Genomic DNA, 23,626 nt, shown 5'->3' on the forward strand with positions numbered 1-23,626 from the left:
AATATGACATCTACAGAGTAGTAGGCAGGACTGGTGACTGCAGCTAGAAAATCTACTCAAACCTGACTTCTGTCACTGGCTACGCAGATGTGGCTAATTTGCTTAATCTTTGATGAATAGTCCCATTGTAATTAGAGCACTCCAGCAAGTTGAAAACCCCACTCTTCGTCTGCCTTTATCTAAGAAGCTTTGAACCTGTGACAATCTTTGAGATGCATTTTCTTTTAAAGAGCATGACACTCTAATCTCTGCTCTTTGGACTATTTAGGCTTTTCACATGGGGAAATTTTAGATATAAAACACAACCCAGGGAGTAAAAAACAACTTTTCACACTCCCTGAGACACCTGACCTCTATGCTAAGTAGTTCTCTGCTGCTGGCTCTCTGCCTGGTCTTGCACTCCTGACCTAACTAGTGACCATCACCGAAAGAAGGGCTGGAGGATGTCTCTTCCCAGACATTTTTGGCTTGTTTTTGGTGCTCTCTTGCGATGCAAGAACTGTATATTCAGTCTCCTTCACGCTAATGAAGACCTACAGCTCAGATTGAGCTAGAACTCAGCTTCTTCTAATATTGTGCAATTACACCCATATCTATTGCACATTTTTGCAAATCAAACCAAATATGGCCACTGTGCTGAAATCCATGATCCTGGAATATGGAAAGTAAGACCTGTGAGCACCTACATCTTTAGGCTCCTCCAAGAACAGATACACCTCTCCACTTAAATCTCTGAAATACAACATAAATTAGGTGGGAACTGGATGATTAGATTCATTAAATGGACATGCTAAACATCTCTGGGTCACTTAGAACAGATCCCCAGGGAACTGTAAAAGCCATCTAAGAAGGGTCTTCAGTGTACCAGACGAACCTTCAAAGACAATTATGCTTTTCTTTTTCTTTTTTTTTTAATCCTCCTAGATCTAAATCACTCCAATTCCCCATGTCAAGATTGCTTAGACCTTGACACTACTGCTTATCTGTAAGACAATGCAGAAATGCTCTCATTTACACTTTTATCAGCATTTTGCTCATGGGTTCCACTCCTTCTTTTGAAAGATTCAATAAAAGTAATGAAATAATCATAGAATGGCTTAGGTGGGAAGGGACCTTGAAGATCATCTATTTCCAACCCCCTGCCATGGGCAGGGACACCTCCCACCAGACCAGGCTGCCCAAAGCCCCATCCAGCCTGGCCTTGGACACCTCCAGGGATGGGGCAGCCACAGCTTCTCTGGGCAGCCTGTGCCAGGGCCTCACCACCCTCAGAGTAAAGAATTTCCTCCTAACATCTCGTCTAAATCTCCCCTCTTTTAGTTTAAAACCATTCTACCTTGTCCTGTCATTATCTGCCTGAGCAAAAAGTAGCTCTCCATCTTTTTATAAGCCCGCCTTAAGTATTGAAAGGCTGCAACGAGGTCTCTCAAGAGCCTTCTCTTCTCCAGGCTGAACACCCCCAGCTCTCTCAGCATTTCTTCATAGGAGGGGTGCTCCTGCCCTTTGATCATCTTTGTGTCCTTCCTCTGGGCCTGCTATACTTCCTTCGTAAGACAATGTTGCACTGTTTCCATTAATAACCAGCCCATTATGAATTCCTAATGAAGTTATCTTCCTTTAATGTCCTCCCAGTAAGTTTATTAAGGCACAGACTTAAATTCTTACTAAGCCAGCTGAACTTTTAAATCTTTGACAAATAACCTTTCACTTTAGTAGCCATTTATTTTTGTTTATTCACAATGAACTCATCTAAGCATCAGATTAATTTTAGCAACCACATGTTCTGAATTGAACACAAAACTCCAAGTGAGTGACTTCACAGCTACGTAGAGAAGAAAATCTTTGTACCTGTGTATGAAAAACTCTGCATAAGAAATTGAAATAAAAAAAAAAATCCAGAAGTGCTGCATAAAGCTGAGTTAGGAATCAAGGAAATCAACATGCTTACCAGTACAGCATGTTAAATAGGCTTTAGCCTACTAAGAATAGGCCTGCAAATGGTTTTGTCTGTACACGTTTGTTTAAAAATTGATCAGAGAAGTCAAAGGACAGCTGAGCAGCAGGAAAGTACATTTCATGCTGCACAGGCTATTACTGAAGCCCTATACAAATGCATGTTTACAAAGCTGCTTTTGCTGGGGGCCATGGCAGTCCCTCATACCCAGACAGGAGTGACTTACCCAGCTGACAGCAACTTTTTGCTGTGACTAAGCTGCACGTATAAAGGTGCTCCTATTAAAACTAATACTAAGCTCCCACTGCCTTCGATTACTAACTTCAGCCAACAAGTGACTTGAGCATGAACGCTAGTTTCCTGACCCCTTCCCTCAGCTGACACAGTAAAAAATAAAAATTTAAAATAAAAAATTTAAAAAAAGGTGCAAAGACTAAGGACTAAGTCTACTGCAATCATAAACCTTGAAGTAGTTTCTTGGCAACATGGCATTAAAAATATCTTCAAAGACTTACCTAGTCCACAAATAAAAAAATTGCTGTGGACTTCGCTTACGTGATAAAATCATATTCTACAACCCCAGGCTGTTAAAAAAATAAAATTAAAACATGATTCCGATCTCCTAAATATCTGTGAAAAAGAAATAAAGAAGAGCTGTTTCTCCCTACCATATTTTATCTCAAAACCTAAATTAGGCCATTTCAGGCGCTAAAAATCTAATCAGTGTGATGCTTCCATGGGAGGAACAGAGAGCCCATGCTGCTTTGGCTTCTCCAAATACTCCATCTGCGCCTCAGACTGGCAGCCACCTCCTGCTTATCTGCCAAAATCTGCAGCTTCGTTTCGGATTTCCTGCAATCCTAACAAAATGCCTTGGGACAATGTATTTCAGTAGGACTTCAAAATTGAGAGCCTTTCCGTGGGTTCAGCAGCTAGACCGCCTACCCTGGCTGCTGGGAGTTACCGTCCTAACCCGTGGGCAATCCTATTGTACCGCTTTCAAAAGAAAAGCAGCTTTCGTGAGGACAGTAAGTCTACAGTAAAAACATCTGCAAATGCTTTCCTGCCATTCCTATATAATAGCAGAAGCTTCGCCACCAGCAGGACACACACCTTTGGATACTTTTTATTGTCTAAGCAGACAGCATAATATCAGAAATACCTTTGCTCCTGCGTTGCCACCAGTGACGCTGCCACTGCTGACCGTGCAGGTGAAGTGCAGCAGAGGTAGCTGACACCAGCACGGCCAGATTGTAGCCAGGCCCTTGGTACATTTAGGATACGGTTTATCTGAAATATTGCAGAGGAACCTGCACATTCCAAAGTGTTAATAGTAGTTAATAAAGAAAACACGTCACATGCACTACAACAAAGATACTAGCGGTTGTTAATGCAGGGACTAGCGAAGGCAGAATTTTGCTCCAGGCATTTGTGCAGTACCATCATCCTGCTCCTTGCTGTGTACAGTCAGCCAGCAACTACACAGTCCGACTAACTATACAGTCACGACCAAAGAAGCACGGGTGAAGTGGGCTGTAAGGTACCTGTGTCTACTTACAGAGAATGAAGCAGCTGCGAAGGCTCATCTTCCAGGTATTGCAGGCTCTGCAGACCAGGGCCCATGTTAAAACTTGCCAGCTTTCCTCTCTGAAGTTGAACTAATCAATCACTCTTAGCTTGGTTCTCCGTCACTCCAATAGGGACAGCAGGATTTCCACACTCCTGCCTTTCACCCTAAAGCTCCCGAGTAAAGCTAATCCTACATTAACCATTACAGATTTACTGAGTACAGTATTTATAACTAAATAAGGGAACGCTCGTGCTTAAAATGAATCAGGACCTAAATATATTGTCAGACCACAAGCCAAGGCTGGATGCCATGCACTGCCCTCACACCAGCATGAACTGCGGCACGCTGCACCAGCCACTTCAAAGCCACGGAGCACAGGAGGAAATCAGAGGAGGGAGCTACAGTGCTGTAGCCATTCCTCCACCTCCCGCCCCTCTGCTAACTCCAGCTCTTTATAGAGGTGCACAAAAATAAAGGCAGATCCTTAACTCTCCCATAGGGTGCTGGTAGTGCTTCCACTCTGACCATCACACCTTATTAAGCTTGGAAAGCACAGCTGGAAATGACTTTTTACGGACTTAAAATACAGACTGCCTGCTGAATCCTCTTCTTGAACAAAAGTATTATATGTCAAAGCAAAATACGCTGAGCCCTAGGAATAAGTGACATTTATAATCTACCTCAGCCTGAGAAAGGGTTAGAATTTTATACTTAAAGAAGAAAAGACTTTTGTCATTATGCTTCCAAATTTTCTCCATTTACTAAATCAGAACAGTTTTTCTAATCTACCAGCTTAGATGTTGCTTAAAGTTGTGGTTTTTAAACCGCCGTTTCCCAGATAGTTATGTAAGAGGAGTTCAACAGACAGAGATAAATCTGATATGCACAGTACTTGAGGTAGAAAAACAAGACTGAGCAAAGCAGCTAGTTTTTCTTAATCTGACTCAACAACTTAGAAACGTTCTACAAGACAATTTCCTTTTTTTGACCTCACTATTCAAATGTTTGAAAAACAGGGTAATTATGAAGCTAGCATCACTATGAGCTCCGCAGAAAGTGCATCATGCTCTCTATTTAAACTGAGCTCATTTTGAGCTTTTCCTGGAAATTAGAGAATCAACACTAAGTCTACTAAGACTAAGACAATCAGGTGCACTAACAAAAGGAAACCAGGACAGCCAGCAATAAACCACTGTGATTAAACCACGTCACTCAAGAGGCTATGTGAGCCAAAAGAGAAAGCCTTCCGTGCCTTGAGAAATGGTGTCAGTGACGCTAATAACAAAGAGCAAAGTTACAGCAAACTTCCAGAAGCAAATTAGGAGAGCTGAAGTGGTTCTCTAGGAGCAAACACCAGCAATCCACCCGATGCACAAGTAGCAAGAATCCAGTGACCAATTAAGAGGGTTTTTTTCATGGAACATGGGGAGTAATTAAAGGAAATTAAGGCATTCCTGAAATTCTCAGTGATTTCTGTTTGCCTGTTTGAGGAACTTTGGGGGATTGTTTCTTTTTGTTCTACTTTGCTTCTTCAGACCTAGCTGCAGAAAATGTTGGTGACATCTGTACCCTAAGGCTGTTCTTTTTCCATAATGAAGAAAAATCATGATTTTAGAAGAAACTACTGATTTAAAATCCAAAAACTCAACAGGTCCAAATGATCCCCAAACGTTATGCTGAGATTTAAGTATGCGCAAGTTGAGAGGCTACCAAAACATGATTTATTAAAAAATACTGCAGAAGACTGCTACAGGGCAAACGTTGCACCTATGCTGAAAATTTCTCAAGAGAGAACATAAAGATCAAAACAAATTGGCTGAAATTGTCCCTTACAAATCACATACTAGAAACAAAGAATGTCAAGATGGGGTACAACTGCAATATCAGTATTACCTTAAGCTGATCTAAGTGTAGGCTGCCCTGACATGAATGCTCTCACATTTCCACCTCCATGCCCCTCACTTGCTCTCCTGCCCTTTCCTTCCACCCCAGCCTGCAAGTTTTAGCATTCATGGGAGTTCTTCCTACTGAGTTTTCATCCAAAGGCACTCTCTCTCATCTGATGCATGACACAGGCATTCAAAAACTATTGCTGGCTTATGGGAGAGGGTAGGAACCCATAGGCGGGCTACAATCCTTGGTGGAAGCTCAGATGTAAACTGGTAGAAGATGTTTATGAAGCTGAATCTAAATCATTATTTGCAGTATTTATTTCCATTACACAGAATTAGGAGGGAATGGACAGATACTGTAAAAAGCACATAAAATCCTTTCTACAAGGGAGAAGTGTTCAGTAATGACCAACAATTTCATTTTTGAAGGGAGTTATTAAGCACTCAGCCTTTGGTCCTACAGCAGTGCCTAGATACTAGCACAAAACAAACAAAATGAGTAGATCGATTTGTTAGAACTGCTGATGACCAATTTGAATTATTTTTTTCATCTGCTTCTAACATACCTCAAAGTAATTTACTAATTCAAATGGGCCACAAATCTAATCCATGGTCCTCACAGAAATCTTAGTTACAGCACTAGTCCCTGAAAAGGAAGGATGACATCCTGTTTGCCTCAGTTGTATCTGAACCCACAACCCAGGAAGCTGCTGGGCCTGAATAGGTTCATTTCTTAGTTTTCAACAATGCAGGTAATACTAAACTAAAAATAGTCCTACAACCAAGCCCGATACCTTGGCAGAAACCCAAGGCTCACCCTTTGGTGAAGGTGACCTGACATTTTGTATTCCGTCTTTATTCTCTAAGTAGAATAGGTGAATAAAGTAACATAAAAAACAATATAAACTAACATGAAGAACAACAGTCTGCTCCCTGGAGGCACTTAAATTTTCCATGCCACTGATACACAGAGCAGGTGGGGAATGGCAAGAGAAGGCACATTTGTAGGTCTTCAGAAATGGAAACTGGTGCCTCAGAGAAGAACCTCCTCCATGATCTGTTTTATTCATTTTATTCTCCACATAGGCTGGAGAGGTTGCCCCACACCCTGCACCAGGCTCCTAAGCACTTGCTGAAGCAAAGCTAATATTAAGCCTTTAAATCAAGTGAAAAGAATTCCTCTACGGTCACTATGAAATGATATCTTACAGCCATTTTACATAGCGCAAGCTCTTCAGAAAAATGTTTAGTCCTATAAAACTGCATAAATCATGGTGCTCTGTGAAGTGTTCAAGACAACAATGTCAGTGTTCTATACTGTGCCATAGAGAATACAGCGTGTATTTTAGATATATTGTATGAACTGATTAAATGATTAATTTTGAACCTTAAAAGATTAATTTTGAAAGTTTTATGGAGAAACTATGAATTCGTTACTGGAGAGGAAGAAAATTTCATTTTACAACAGTGCCAGTTACTCAAACAGTTCCTACTATCTTTCCTTCCTTTTCCTACAGGACAATATTCCTGCAAATGTCTCCTTTCCTCAGTGAAACAATGAAGAATAAAATATCTGTCACTAAAATGCCATTAAGTTCCTATGAAAACTGATCTTTATTTAACCAATTTTTACCATCTTAAAAATTAACTACTTGTATGCATAATACATAAAGGTTTAGCATTTCAGCTGTTTGAGCAACATCAAGGGAGGCAAAACTGCCCTGCTGGAGCCAGAAACTGAATCGAGCTAGTGGCACTGAATTTCTGTTTGCTCTCCCAGATAGCATGTTAACTCGCTCATGCTAAGTCCAGAAAAGGAAATAAAATATTAGACAACCACGTATAGTTTCGCATAGGTGTCCCTAGGGAAAGGAGACATGAAAAGTAAAACCAGAGCAGACCTACTCCTCAGCTTTCCTTATCAAGCACATGCCAGGAATGTTTGAGCTTTAAAGAAATCAGGTCACTGGTACCAAACCCAAACTGGTGAAAGTGAATGATTTAAAGAGAGCAAAACCTGAACCACCCATTTAAACACAGGCAATCTACCTTGTACTGTAAAAAAAGGATGTAATCTATATTGTGTTGTTTTACCTGACTAAAGCTTCATTTCAGAAGAAAATTTGGAGTTCAACACTCTAAAACTAGTGATCATCTAAATATTAAAGTATTTAACTTCCTCTAGCATGTTAAAACAAAGTGAAAATTTTCAGGTGTACAGGAGGCTGGAGGAAGAAGAAATCGGTTGTCATCCTGCAGTTGGGTTTCTGTTTCCTCAAAATGATTGTTACTGATTTTGAAAGAATGCACTTTCTGTTAAAACATTTAGTAGTGCTTCAATTATCACCTATGACCAGTTCTACCTACAGAGGAAATTTGCTTTTTCTCTCCAGCCTGCATGCCAGAACTCAAGAAACACAGCCAAAGTTGATAACAGGACTGGAGGAGTAGTGAGGAAGCCTGACTATCCATTTTTAACATTATATTAAAGCTGCATTTAAATTGTCTTGATGGAAGAGTTAATTCCTACTCTCTGGGCTGGAAATCAGACGTCAGGCAAGATCTGGAATTGATGGAAATGAGTTTGATATCTATTTTTATCATCATCCCTGACTTAACAATGAGCACCATATTTTGGAGACATCCCTGTGAAAATGCCATGATTCAGAAAATAGCTTAACACACCAAGACAAACATTACTTAGGTCTAATCACAAGTTATACTGCGCTACTCCCACATCCACTTAGGCCTAAAGCGAGATTTCTTGAACTCCTTTAAGGTTCCCCCAGCACTAGATCCTCCCCCTTTTTTTCCCCGTGCTGGATTCAGACTGACAACCTTACTGAACCTCTGCTTTCTTCTGTTTTGCCCAATTCCTTCTCCTCAAATGCCCAGGCTCAAAGTGGGGTGGGCAGTGATTCACATCCAGCTGGTGGCTGGTCAGCACTGGGGCTGATACCCTTTAATATCATCGTTAATAACCTGGGTGATGGGACAAAATTAACCTGCAGTAAGTTAAATCGGAGTGAGTCCAACACGGAACCACCAAGACAGCCAGGGAGCTGAGGCACGTGAGTGTGAGGACAGGAGGAGAGAACTGTTTGTTAACCTAGGGAAGAGATCATTAAGGAGATCATTAAGACGAGATGTAACTGCTGTCTTTTTCTGTCTAGCAGGTGTTGGGGAGAAGGCAGAGGCGGACCTCTCTCAGAGGTGTACGCAGACAGGTCAAGAGGCAAAAGACACAAGCTACAACAAAGGAAATTCTAATATTTGGGGAGAACCCTGTATTTGTGCTGCTGTACACCTTACCCATGGAGGACATTAGCCTGCAGGGATGTTTGCAACTTACACTTTAATGAAACTACTGAGCATTAATATTGTCAAGGTAATCTCGAACTCTTATATCACCCAGAGCTTCTTAAGCCTTTCCTCAAAAGAAGCTGACTTGAGAAACTTCAAGAGCTCCCCAAACATTTTTACCAGCTAAAACTTCATTCTTCTAAATTCTCTGTGATAAAGTACTCCCAAGGACCTTCTGTGCCACTCATCCTCAGCATTTAGATGAAATGTTTTGGGTGGAGCTCTACCTGACCTATGGCCTAGAAATCAGAAAACATTCAAAAGAAAATTTCTTACACCACTGCCTATGTAGTGCATCACCTCTACAACAGCACTCCCAACGTGAAGCAGAAGTTATAATCATAAAAACAAGTACAATATATATATTATTTAAAAAGTCCACGTTTCATTCTGATAATTAAGAGGTTGTTCTTCATTAAAAATAAACAGAGAGGAAAACACTTCTCTATAATAAATTCACTGAAGTTTAATTTAGCCACTGCACTGCCCTTCAGATGTACATGGACTTCTAAAATCAAATTTATTGTGGCAACAAGCAATAATACCTCTACAAGTCAATACTCCTCTTGGGCTTTTTTTGGAGCTAAGCAAAAATAAAGCATGTTGCCAGTAAAAATCGAGTTGTCCTATTTCTGTTTTGAACAGACTTCATACCATCGCAGATGCAAAGCTATGTGTACAGCATATGTGAAAAAGAAAGAGAAAGGGGGACGGATAGGTCTAATGCAGAACAGGAGAGGTATGAATCACAAATTGGGGATTACTGAAGAAACGAACTTACGGGTTGAAAGAGATGAGACTGACAGCACGCTCAAAAATAAGATACAGAAAAAATGTTGGAATGTGAGCTGTGAAAGGACAGAAATACAAATCAGTTCATACAATCTTATTAATTAGTAAGAGTCATTTCCTTTCCACCTTGAATGTTTCCCCCCAGCTCCCATCTAAACCAGCAGCTTTGCACTGCTTGCTCATTACCAATGCCAACAGCATTTCTGCTCTAATTTCAGCAGAGCATCCAAAACTGGAAAACAAAGGGGTGAAGAATGCTTTTTTAAATAAATTTTGAGCAGACAGCAATCAGGATCTTTACTGTCAGAGAAGTATTTCTTAAAATCCCAACAGCTGTACAATAAGCAGTCTTCCCTGAAATGGAGCATCACATCAGTACATAAAATGAAAGAGAATGAAAAGAAATGTATTCTCATATCTGCAAGAGATAATTGCATTGAAAATATATTGCAACTGCATCATATACCCATGTAAAGGAATTATGCCCTTCTAACTGTATTGCTGGAGTGGCTGAGGAAAATCTTTCCAGAACAGAGATAAGGGCTCATCTAAATGAAGGTATATGACTTTGACTCTCTCTTATTTACCTAAGTTAGCATCATAAATGAAGCCATGAAAGCAAGCAAAATAGTGATGGGTGGTAGGATGTAAAAGATAATAAAAATTTACATGTGGACATGAAAATACCAGTATTTTTGGCAGCTTTTAAATATTAAATATTATTACTTTTATCATTCAAAAGGCAAGTAGAATTTTTTCATTGCTCAGATTTATGTAAAAGTACAATGATTCAGTTTCCGTCAGTACTGCACCACGTTGTAAGAGATACATACACTGATAAAAGAAAATGAAGGAAAATCACGTGTTCCAAAAATCTTAGTGAACAATAACCTTCAAACATCCCACCGGTCGCTGAGACAGCAAAGATGGTTAACTCTTCACTGAGTCAATGCCCTCAAAGGAGGGCAGAAGAGATTTTTGTTCATTTGTGAGTTTTAATCTGTGATATTAATAATTAAGGCCCTAATTCTTGAATACGTTTTTATCTGGATAAAGGTATGCACTTTAACAGTTATAGACTTCAAGTATACAAGTCTACAATTACCTTATAGAGTTAGTCATTTCTAGCTGCACTTCATTTTTTTCATTTCAATGAGTTATATCCTGTTTTTTATTATTATTTTTATCATTATTTTTATATAACAGCATGCATCCAAAAATGTCAGTTTGTACATGAGAGAATACAGATCATTTCTAACACATACTTGTAGATGCCAGGAGATACTTCAAGATCAATAGTGATACAGTCCTGTAAAATCAAATTAAACCAAAATCATGCTATTATCTTGGCCCCTGAATAATGTAAGACGCAATACTTTCTTTTTTACTTATATATATATAAGCTGTAAATACTTTGTCAATATTCTTCAGTCCTTGTGGGTCTCTCCTGCCTCTTTTCAACACCCACCATTTACCCCTTTCGAACTTACACCTTCAGGAAAACATTTCTGCAAAACCAGAACTGCATTTTCTTTAGGATCAGCTGTTAATTCCCTTGGTACTTAAAAATATATGTAATTTTTATCTTTAATAAATGCATATTTAATTCCTCCTCCCACCTCTCCCTTGGCATACCATCAATAACTTCCTGCAATTAGCTGCAGATTTGCTTGATTTTATCATCTTTAGAGTCAACAGATGTTGCATATGCTATAAATCACACAGGTTTTATGTACTTCAGATACTCTGTGGGAGAACAAAGTGAACCTTGTGTTATCCAGAGTGCTTCTGTAAACATCCTGAATATAACTGCAAAGTTTTAAAACACCATACAATATCTTATCTCCTACAGTAAAGCTTTATTAAAATTTAGAGATGAGCCTATGGCAGAAATCAACTCAGTCAGCCAGAATTCCCACCAGTTCTTCTAGCGGCAATAAAACTTAGCAGCAGTACTAAAAAGAGGTGCAAGAAAGAACAATGTTTGAAAGCCAAACTCAACATAACAGCGTTCAGGTTCCAAATATTTGTATTTGAAGTTAGCCTCTACAGATGCCTGTCTTTTGATGTTCCAATAGAAATATAAAGCATTTAACCATGATACAAAGACTCACAGCAGTTATCTTCCACAATGCTTTAATACCTTCTATCTTGTACAAATCAGATAGTGAAGTTGAAAAATAGAAAATTTAAAGCTTTAATCCTTTCCTTTCCTAGCCCCACTCCCCATTTGTTATAGTTTGCTAAAACAGCCACGAAGATACAAAGAGTAAAATACAGCTCTCACCCTTACCATTTAATGTATTACTTAGCTGCATCTGCAGTGACAACAGAATGCAAAGAAGCTGGAGGAAATGTCGTGTACCCCCCAGTCCACCCCATGCAAACTGCTCTCTCATGTTCATCATTCCCCCCAAACCTGCCAGATAATTCATGTATGAACACAGGTGAAAGGGGATTTGAACAATGTACCTGCACAGCTGCTCTTCAAAGATTAGGCAAAAAGAAACAAGCCTTTAATACACTCTCTGTGACTGCCCTTAGACAGCTGTGGCACTATACCTTTACGCTACCTGTAAAAGTTCTTCAGTTACCTAAAAGTATAATATAATTTCTCACTAGGTTTGGGTTCTTACACACATACTGGTGTCCTTTTTTTTTTTTTTTCCTTCAAGTAAAACACAGATATTAATAAAATTAGGAATCGCATAATAGATGATGGTTGAGAATCACCATAGATTAAGATTTCATTAAAATGTACTTGTCTTTTTCTTTCATAATTTTAAAGCAGTTAAAAATCAAAAGCTAAGTCTTCTCAAATATCGTACTGATGACACATTTGAGTTCTATTATCACTAATGCCACACAGACTCAAAATTAAAAATTTATATCTTAGGTAGCAGGGTTCAAAATAATGAGTTAAATGATAAAAATACCAAGAATTTAAAAAAAAAAAAAAGCATATCCAAGAAAGCAAGCAGCAAGTTCAAGCATGTCTTTTGGTTCTTAAAGGCACAAACTGTTAACAGATAACATTTCATTTAATTAATAATTGTTATTAAATAAATGCATACATTTTCTTTGTGGAATTACATAATTATCTACCAGCCAATTATACCTAGTAATTGACACCAGAAAAATTGCATGGACCAAAAAAATGTGCTGCTTCAAGGACAGAAGATGGTTAGCAATTTAATACTTTAAAACAAAACTGACAAAACACATAGACTCATTGTGTACTCATATGATTCCATAATAATTTTTATTACAGTTCCTCTCATTCTAAACAATATTTAGTCTGGCAACAGATTTTTCTCAGGCCTCAGAAAGCCTAATTTGTGGAATTCATTGCTAACAGTTATGAATCATTTCAAGAGCAGGAAAGAAACAGATTCTTCTCTAAAACTCATAATACCAACAATTAGACTAAACACCTTTTCCTTCTGGAGGACAAAATTGAATTAAAAACATCAAAGGAAAAACAATTTCTCATTAGCTTTTACTAACTTTCTTGTAGGAACACAGCCCTAAAGTAATATATATATATATATGTATATATATATTACACTACAGCACAATTAAGATTTACATTTTTCCAACATACAGAATGTTTATTTTTGCCTTATGAAAATAAAATAGTTAAACATTGAAAATATTCATCTTTAGCAGAAAATTAAGCAAAGATTATCACTGCTCTTCAGTACTAATGGTATTGATACATTCATGACAATTTATCACTGAAATACTGGAAACTAAGAAGTAGCAGCAGCAATGAGTCTTGTCTAGAAACATGACAATATTTGCAATTTTAATATGTAAAACTTATTTGCTGTCAAATATATCTCACTAGGAGATCCATGCTTAGAGACCAGCAGATGATCTATTGTGCTGAGTAAAACAATTGTCAGCAGATCCTGAAAGACATACTTCTGGATGAGCTGCGGTCTCAGCTCTTAATTTCCATGACTTGGTTATGTCCTCGGGTTAGCCAAGCTCCTTTTTCACAACAGGGGACAGTAAGCACCAGGCATAGACATCTCTGAATGCAAAAGCTCTACACAGATACAATTTATGGATTAGCAATATTACGAGCAACGGTACTGTTGCGTTTAATGATCCTCAATTCCTTTTCCTCTTTTGTTAATCATCCAAATGTTCCTTGAAACCACGCAAACATTTAGCAATCACTGCTTTCCATGATGTCTGAAATACATGCTGTACAGAGCAGTAGCTTTAAGTTATGAACCTGCCACCCACCGTTGTCATTCAATGCCATTTAGTACTTGTAATGGAAGAGAGCGATTGTTTGATATGTCTCTGCTTTTCCCACAGCATTCATGACTCGATATGCATCCATCATATTTTCCCCTCAACCATCTCTTCTCCAGGCTGGGTAACCCTTCTCATGTCATTTACAGGAGGTGGCCACCAACTGCTGACTGACTTCTCCACCCTCACCCTACCAAAGGAGCATTTGACACTATTTCCTCATTGGGTAGTTCTGGGGGTACCAAGACAATGATTTATCAAACTACTTCTCTGACGAGAATTTTGACAGTTACCTACAGTTGGCATGCATACCCGCTGATCAAATCAGTGGCAATGCAGTGCTGCGCTTGATTCTGCAGAAGTCGCACCTAGGTTTCTAGTGACTCTATGCTATGCAAGTAAAGAGGCCACAATTTGTACTGAGAAAAGCATCACAAGTATTTGTGAATATTAGTTCAAATAAAACTCCCAATTCACTTTATTGATTTTATGACGTTCTTTGTCATCTGCAAATTGAATATGTGAAAAGAGACTTTTCTTTTTTAGAAAAATATACGTGCGAAAAGCATTGCAAATATAGTACACATGAATGTTTGTAGAAATATATGAAATCCTGGGTACTTTGGGTACAGTCTAAAATCCCTTTCTGTGTGTTGGAACTTCTAAGAAAAAAAATGGAAGGTTAACAAAAAAAAAAAAAAAAGGAATTATCAGAAGGGGCCAGTCAGGGAAATGCCTCAAACTCCGACATACACAGCAGACACACACTAGGCCTCTCAGTTGTATGGCTGGATAGGGCCAGAAAGTAAGGAGCAATAAAGGTTGCTGTAGGTTATTAGTTTCCCTGAGCAACCCTCAAGCAAACAGCCCAAGCCAGCAGCGACTGGCCAGTCCCAACATGAAGGCCTGCCTGACTTCTCAAGAGAAGCAGCTATGCTGAAAAAAGGCGAAATCACTCAGCCTACGCAATGCCCTTGAGAAAAGAATGGAAGACGTGCATTTTGTTTTTGAAGATACTTTTGTATTTACATAGCGCTCGACTGGTGGGCTGTGAGGAAGTGGCAAACAGAAAGAATCGAGAAGGGCCTGAAGGAGGCCTAACGGGCACCAACAAGGAACTGTGGCACACAGAAGCTCAACACCAGTCTATTGTTCTGAGTAAAAAAAAAAAAAAAAAGGTTTTTTTCTGAGGCTTGAGAGTCTGAAATACTGACAAAATCCAGGTGCTGAGCATCTTAAATGAACGTGGCTGTCTTGTGGCTGAACTTGTGCCACAGCAGACTCCTGAGCGGGGCTGGGGGCAGCTGCCAGCCGTGCCAGATGGAGCCGGCCTAGGAACAGAGTAACCTGGCCGCAGCTCCCACCAGAGGCCTCTCGCTGTGCTAACTCTATTACATTGTTACTTTATATTTCTTGCTGTTTTCTGATCCAATTAAAGTCATTGTAAGTAATTAAAAAGGCAGGGTTAGCTGATTGCATTTGAGGAGACATTACACAGATCATATTCGTAAATAAAATGGCTTATTAGGGCTGACTGAAGCACAGGAAACTGGCAAGAGACGGGTGCAGCAGTGCCTCCAGAAAGGCTGAGCTAGCCACTCGTGGCAAGCACAGCGGAGAGGGCTGCAGGGAGGCTGCTGATGCGCCTCAGGGCCTTCCCCCTCCAAGACCAAACACTGAGGAGGAAACAAGGACCCCACTACAAGGATTACTCGAGTACAAGTGAAAAAACGTCAGATTTAACAGAGTTTCCCTTAGCTTTACACAAAGGAACTCAGAATGAAAACTACAACCTCCGTAAGGCAGTGGCTTTTTTTTCTTTTTTTCGCTGTTTGCATCTTGCTGTGACAAATTAAAATTAAATGCATTGTTTTATAAGATATTTCAGTAACTGTTTGGAAGCAGCGATTGCTGCCTAATTAAAATATTTTTCCTTAAATATGTCGTATTATGTTACAAAATAATTTAGAGTCCTATCCAATTCCAAAATACAAATTTTTTCAAATTCCTGCCTTGCAACGGTTTCAGGTTTGTCAAGAATTGGACAAAAAATGCTTTTCAAAACGTCAAACCTTCCCAGAAAGCAACAATTTCAAATTTCATCTAAATCTTCTGAAGGCTCGTTTTCATCCACAAAGCTAATTATGCTTGGTCTGACTTTGGCAAGCAGCATTAGGGATCAAGGCAAATTGCTCAAGTAAGGGAAAACAGACAGGTCTTCAAAGGCATTCTAGGTATGACAGAGCACTCCTTAGGAGCATCAGGCTTCAATAATAAAATTTTGTATCTGATAGCAGGAAATAGGAAAATAATTTCATTGGCTAGTTTAGAGAATGCTCGTTTTCCATCTTCTCATGTACCACCACAGTAACTAGTGTTTGTTAAAAAAAAAAAGGCAGGGTGGCATATATGTTTATAAATAATCACTCAGAGTTCATATACCACTACAAATGACAGAAAAGATGTATTGTGTGAAGCCTGTTGCATGGGTAAAATAATTCCACACAATTCCAATTTCAGAAATACAATGAGATAAAACAAAGTTAAAGCAAGTGTAAAGGCCTCACAGCAACTAAGAGAGGGGCATCTGTCTGGGCGCACTGAGGGAACCACGTTAAGTTAATAAAATGCACAAATCACCAGGTGTACATTTCTGAGAGAAGAAAAGAAAAAAGAAACAAATATTTGTCAGTTTCAAAAAGCAGAACATTTCAGAATACTTCTGTCCATGCTTTGCAACTTTGAGGAGCAATATTCTGGGAGTCTAAGGATTGTTTGCACATATATTCTCCATTCTACCTGTACTCTCCAAGTAGAGCCTTAGCCTCTCTTACCCTCTCCCCAGAGTAAAGCTGGCTAATCTGGTTTACAAGCAGGAAAGAGGAAGCAAAACACGGGGAGAGGGAGAGAGACACCTATTTTTTCTTTTCCTGAAAAATGACAGGGAAGACAGCCATCAGCAGTAACAACGTCAAGAGTTCAAAAAATGAGTTAGCCCTCAAGAAAATGTGGCATCGTTCTAACTTTTCAAAGCAGTACCTGTATGCATATTTTACTTTATTTCCCTATTTCTGAAATTCTAGAGCACCCTTGCTTTGCATCCCCAAAGTTTTCAGAAGCCCTGAGAACTAAACGGCATCTTTAAAATGAAAGTTCAGATTCTCAAACATTATCTTGATAGTAGCATCAATGAATTTCATCAAATCACACAATTTGGAAATATATATATTATCAGTAGCATAAGAATTGCAGTCTTGCATGACAAAAGCTAGCAAAGCAGTCACAGAGCAGTAGTACTGCTTTTCCCTTTCCCAGAGCACAGTCAGCAGCTGGGACAGATTTTCAAAGAAATCCTCTGAGAAAAAAAAGGGGCACAGTGTGAGAAGTCTGATAATAAAGGAAGCTATAGTACCCTCACTCGTAAGTGCTAAGCTTTATGAAGAAAGGTTAAGAAGCTGTTTTTCAGCTAGGCTTTTCTCACTGCCTCCTCCTGAAAGTGATCACTTTGCTGGCTCCACCCCCAGAGACATCTTGAGAAGAAGACAATTCACCAGTGAGAGCTGCATGGAGAGCCTGCAGGCAGAGTTAAGACAGAAAGAAAAAAAAATACAGCGATTTATCTTATATAAGGGAACACATACTTGAGACACTGCAAGGGTTTGAGAGTCACAGGATACTAGAAGTACAAAAATTATGTGATTCTCCCACCCCTTTTCACACTGTGTGGACAGGAAAAAAAAAAAAAAAGATCCCAAAATCTACACATACATTTTAGCAGGATTCCAACAAATCACAAATCAAAAAAAACTTCTAAACCTCCCATTAGATGGATTTTTGCTTTGCAAATGTGTTTAGAAATTGATAACTACCTGACTCATCCTCAACACAGAGTTATTTCATGCTTTATTATTAGTCACCTGCTATCATCAATGTCCTTTGAACCAGTTTTGAGACTACAGAGCGCAACATAAATCTGCTGCAGCTTTTTGGCACCTCCTGCCAAGACACTTGCTCATACTCTGCAAAATTCTGCAGAGTGTTAACCTTACATAAATTTTAAGAAGCTGGGTCTCCCCAGAGTACATGCAGAGGGCAGACCTTTGCAGTTCATAACACCAGTGACCAGAACAACAACAAGTAAGGAAGAAACATTAAAACCTCCACCTGAATTCAAGCATAGCACCGCTGTGTAATTGCTGTACATGGAAATGAACTGACATAAAGTCCACAAAAAAACAAGGCGTGCTGCAACACCTTAAAAACTCTACAAAACGTCTCTTGGAAGGACAGTAACAAACCTTATGTCTCGTTGCCTCATCATATCTCAGCACCTACAGCAAAGTGAAAGCATAGCTCATTTGGGATTCAGAAATAAATTTACCAGGTGATCCTAACTATTTTCAGTATAAAACAGCATACCAACCTTGACAACCCAACATTTTATCTTCAGCACGAGGTTCCTAGCAGATTCAAAAGTAGTTATCATAAGATTTATACTGAGTCAAATATTAATGTAAATATTTCTAAGAACTCTTAGCTTCTAGCTTCAATTTAATTATTTTATAGACTTGCTTAATATGTTATTGCTTAATATGCTAAAAATGTTTTGACTAGTTCAGTCAGTGTTGAACAAAGAAAAAAAAGAGAGCAAATAACTTAAGAAAACTGTTCTTCATCTGGAAACAGTTTTCCAACACACACTGATAGGTTTTCTGCCCATCTGTTAAACCAGCCCCATCAAATTGTTTTGAGGACAAAAAAGGGGGACAGAAGAAAAGACTCACAGCATTCACTATGACTCATCCAGTATTTTGCACTAGCTTTGCTTACTAAATGTAACAGTTGATTCTATGTCCTTTTTTTTCCCCACTAAAAAAAGAGTTGCATTAAATCCATCTTTAGATGAAAAACTTTTAGTAGTGTAGCGACATGGCAATGAAATTAATAGTCCACGGTATTTTTATACCAGCAAAAAAAATCCTAGGTATACAAAAGTGCTTTTGCTGGTGTATTTTATCCCACTTCATCCAGGAACTAACACATGCTGCACTGGCAAAAATGCATTTGCACCAACAGAACCTCTATGTATGCTGAAAGAATTATTTGGAAGAGTCATACCTGATAAACTTGTCCATTGTAGATCAGACCTAATCTAGTGAGGCACCTCGGCACTGAAAGAGCACTACACCAGAGTGTACACCACTGGGCCTTCATAAGAGACAACTATTTTGATCTCTAGCTAGCCCCTCCAGCACATGCTGCTAGGCAGAGAGCAAGCTAAGAATTAGAAAATATCCTATCACTCAGCAGCACATGGGCTGTTGCTCAGCAGAAGTCTATTCTCAGCATACTGATCTTCAGTATTGTTCACACTGTTTGCGATCAAATTGTTCTGGTGTGAATTAGTATTTCCTTAGTTTTCAGAGTTAAATTTTATATATATATATATATATATATATATATATATAACCAAAAGAATGAAACAAAACAAAAAAAAAAACACCTGCTGGAAAATACCTGACATTTTGAAATAGCGATACTGAGTTTGTGCAACTTTCTCGAGTAGGTCAGATCATTTAACCCTGAGACGCTTGGCTACAGATAGTGATCTGTTTTTGTAGGCGAGCTATTTTTATCTTAATGGCAGCTAACAGTACAGATATCCAATAAATGAACACAGTATGTTAAAAACGATGTCCTAGCAAGTGAAAATAACTCAAACTACTCCATTTAATGATTGTATAGATCTCATAAAATGAAAGTACATTAAGTAAGCAGAAAAGATCAATATGGACAAGAGGCACCTGCATATTGATCAAGGAACAAAACTGATGAGAATTATGTCTGATGCTTCACCCTAATTAGCCTTCTTCAACTGGCACAGCAGGGCTCAGCTCCATCATTCCTTCAGACCCCAATTCAGTGACTACACAACCACTCTCTTCCATTCTTCTCCCTCCCTGAAGTTTTAAAAGTAGCATTAATAGATATATTAGATGTGCTATATTTCTACTGTTTTATGAAATTAAGACATAATTATAAATTCAAAAAGAAACAATAGATGTTCAGTGGTTAGGTGAAGGATGGAATTGTAAGTCAGTTTCTGACAGATGGGATATTTTGTGCTGCAAAAAAAAAAGCTAATGAAGAATTATATAAGAGTTTCAAAAATACTTGACAGGGAAAAATTACAATAAAAATTATAGGTATTCAGAAAAAACTTGATACCAAAATTGCTTCAACATACTATGTACACAAAAGACTTCCAGCTCAAAGAAGAAAATGGTTGGAAGGCTTAAGAACTGCAGATCTTGGGATGGAATAAACTCTACAAACCAAGACAATGAAGATAAAGCCATACTTTTTCACAGAAAAGCCATTCTGATATTACTCTAACATTCTAGTTGCTCAGAGTTTCTTTTGCTTCATTTTATCTTTTACTTTTTTTTCTTCAAACATATTAGAAGGTCTACAGAACTCAATAGTGTTAATACATTTAGGCTTTATCAGACTTGTAATCTTATTTAAAAAATCAAATTAGTTTATTACCTTCTGTTAAACCCTTTCCATGTGTGCTTGCAGAAATTGTGTGACAGAGGGTGACAAAAAGGATCCTGCAAGCTTTGTTAGCAAAACGGTTGTGTTCGATGCTTGTCTCAGGGTCTATGCAAAATTCATGACGTAATTTTCTCATCCACATTTAGAAAAAGGTATTTAAAACTAGAACATACATCACAGCCATCTTAATCCCCAGCTAGCAGATCACCCCGTACCTACATGTAAGGTCAAAAGAATGCTATCACAGTAAGAATAGAAGAAAAATTAAATGACAAAACATATTTTTTCTAATATTGATTATAATTATAGTTGTCCTTTTATTTATTATTCCCCATATCCTCAATATAAAATGATTCTGTCGGAGATGAACGCAAAACTGATCCAGGTTACATACAGGTCATTTTATTTCCCCTTTCTAAGGACTGCCATAAGGTTAACTATCTCCAAGTCCTGCGGCATTTACAAAATATTCAGAGACTTCTGAGGGAGAAGGGGAACAGTAATAATTCAGACACTGGTATTTAATTTGACCATACTAAAGATTTGAAGAAAGGGAAGCTAGTGATATCTACTACCAGATACAAGTTCCTTGAGATTCATTTCCATGTCACCATATGCTACCACTCTAAATCCCAGCCTCCGTGGCTCCTCTCTCCTCCACATCTCCCAGCCATGTTGTCTTCTCCCCTTTTTTGAACCCACGCAAACATTCTGCTGAAAATTACCCCAGCAATTAGCTTTCAGCCAGATGAGCTCCTCGATTCAGTGCCTCACTCCGTTGGAGATGCAAGCATCAACATCTATGTGAAGAACAAGTACCTGAGCACGGCAGGGATGCAGGAAAACAACTTAGATCAATTAAACAAATATGGAAGATGATCTTTAATCTGTGTGTGTGAGTGTGTGCGTGTGTGTGTGTGTGAAGATCCACTCTAAAGCAATAAAATAGAAAAATCTATACAGTTTTGGTTCACACTGACATCAAGTTTTCAACATCTTTCTTCTACAATGATTACTATATCTCTTCTGATATCCATTTATTCAATTAACCATTTACTCAATTAACACACACATATAGCATTTAAATAAGCTAATGCATAAATCAGTTCTGGCAAAAACACTCAAAAATTTCAAAGCTGAAGTACAAATTCCGAAGAGAACAGAGGAGCAAAGTAACAAACTTCAGAAAACAAAGTGGCAGATTATACTGAAACAAATACCTTCCATATGGGTAAATTCTGTATGGAAAAAGTAAAGGAGCTATTAAATGGCAATTAGAAAAATCCAGATTATTCAGATTATTCAGATAATGCTTTTTATCAGTCTTTTCCAAGTGTTCAATCACTGCCCTTCACAGAAGTAGCTTATGTGGATCCTACAAACATTCACAGTAATTTATGTATCTAATTCATCTGTTTGCTCATGTTTTGGGGAAAGACGGATTTATTACTTGGCAAAAGAGAGGGATGATGCTATACTGTCTTATAAGCCAGCGAAGAGGGGAAGTCACTGAGCCTTGGAGAGTTTCTGGTGTTAGGAGTGATGCTGCTGTGCTTGCTCCATTTCTGCACCCTGATGCAGGTGAGCAAGGTTCTCACCAGACCCTGCCCGGTCCTGCACTTGGCACTGTACCTCTGCTTGCCTCTGCTGGCTCACAGGTTATTAAACAACCCACATGCACAGCTCTCGTTAGGATTAGGCCTCTTGTGTAGTTCTAACTGCTCCTAAGAAAACACTAAATACATGCATATTGATTCAAAATATTGATTTAGGACATGTTAGCATGCTGCTTGAAGAGTAGAAACAAAATCCAGCACCATCCTCCCACCTGTGAGCTTCTTTCTTTCTCTTTCTCTCTTTCTCTCTTCCTTTCTCTCTTTCTTTCTTTCCTTCTTTCTTTCCTTCTTTTTAAGGTTTACAGCTTCATTTCAAATCCAGGTTTCTCCAAGCAGATAAAAGCCTTTACCAAACCATAAGGGCTATGTTTGGTAAATACAAACATTTCAGGTAAGTTTTTTAGTGAAGGAATCTCTTCTTAATTTCTATGAATACATATTATTCAATCACAGAGGATCCTGTTTCCCACTCCAATTATATCCAACACGGGAGACTTTTACTCCAGTGTTTTATTATGGGGATGGGAGAGGAGACAGTCTCCTCTGGAGAACTGATCAGGAGTAACAACTCTGACCATGAAGGCAAGAGCACATAACAAACATCAGGATAGAGCAGAAAGGATGAAGAGAACTTCAGGTAGATAGCGAGCACTACCACCAATCAAATGAATACAAAATGTCAAAATTACAGTACATGCCCATTAAAGAATAATTTTAATGAACTTGCAAAGACAGTATTTCAGACTAATTTACCCAAGGAAAACAATGAAATCTCTCTGAAATAAAATAGGCTATACAGATGGAAGTCTAGTACTGTGGGTTTTACCTCTGGGAGTTGCAGCCTGCACAAGATTCTATTCTTTCATTACAAATCTGTTGTGTGGGGGGCGGAGGAGGAGTAACTGTATTACAGGGATAAAAAGAATAGCACAATTGTTGTAAGAACATCTAGTTTTCTCTATGTATTTCTATCCATCACAATCCATCTTCAACTTCACATTTGTTTTTCCTCATTATTTTACCCTAATACTGTGTCAGTAAAGAGTATTTTAATGCTGGGAGGAAGCACTCTGTAAAGAAAGGCCTCTGAACAGGACATCGCTAATTCATTAGCGGCAAGTCAATCATTAAACAGTCTTCATTTTAGGACACAAAAAAAAAAAAAAAAAAACAAAGAAAGCTGATCAAGCTCCATCAGGAGAGAGAGGAGGACTGGCAGGAATAGCAGCTGTGCTCTAGCTCAGACTGGATTCGTGTTGGCAGAACTGTGAAATAAAGCCTGCAACATATTGTGCCTTTATCAATCCTGCTTCCCCAATAAAGACAGCCAAGGAATTTAATGCTTATGTTTTGCTTCTCATAGCCTATTTTACTTAGGAGGGTTTGTATACAACTAAATTTAAACAGGTCCAGTATGCATCAGTTCAGACGTGCTGCTCCTTAGCACTGTGCCACCAACCATGCACCAATATAGGCTCAGTCAGCCGAGCATCTCACAGCGCTTCAACACCAACTGAACAGACACCATGAGTCTGAGGAACAATATTGCCTGAAAATTTTGTGCTGGCTTTATTACAACAATACATTTTATTGTAAAGTAAAAAAAAGTTAA

At 38.6% G+C, this 23,626-nt stretch overlaps 2 protein-coding genes across 2 annotated transcripts in view; one reads left to right on the plus strand and one right to left on the minus strand.

Moving 5' to 3' along the window:
- The window catches only part of COG5 (component of oligomeric golgi complex 5), a 186,695-nt gene that overhangs the window by 108,248 nt on the left and 54,821 nt on the right, over window positions 1-23,626 (minus strand). The window lies entirely within an intron of this gene.
- The window catches only part of GPR22 (G protein-coupled receptor 22), a 46,127-nt gene continuing 22,501 nt past the window's right edge, over window positions 1-23,626 (plus strand). The window contains exon 1 of the mRNA XM_083851270.1: window positions 1-23,626. This exon is cut by the window's right edge and continues 16,795 nt beyond it. The gene's annotated coding sequence lies outside the window, so the exon portion shown is untranslated.

The sequence above is a fragment of the Anser anser genome, assembly GCF_964211835.1.
Source record: "Anser anser genome assembly, chromosome: 1".
In the NCBI taxonomy this organism is placed as follows: Eukaryota; Metazoa; Chordata; class Aves; order Anseriformes; family Anatidae; genus Anser; species Anser anser.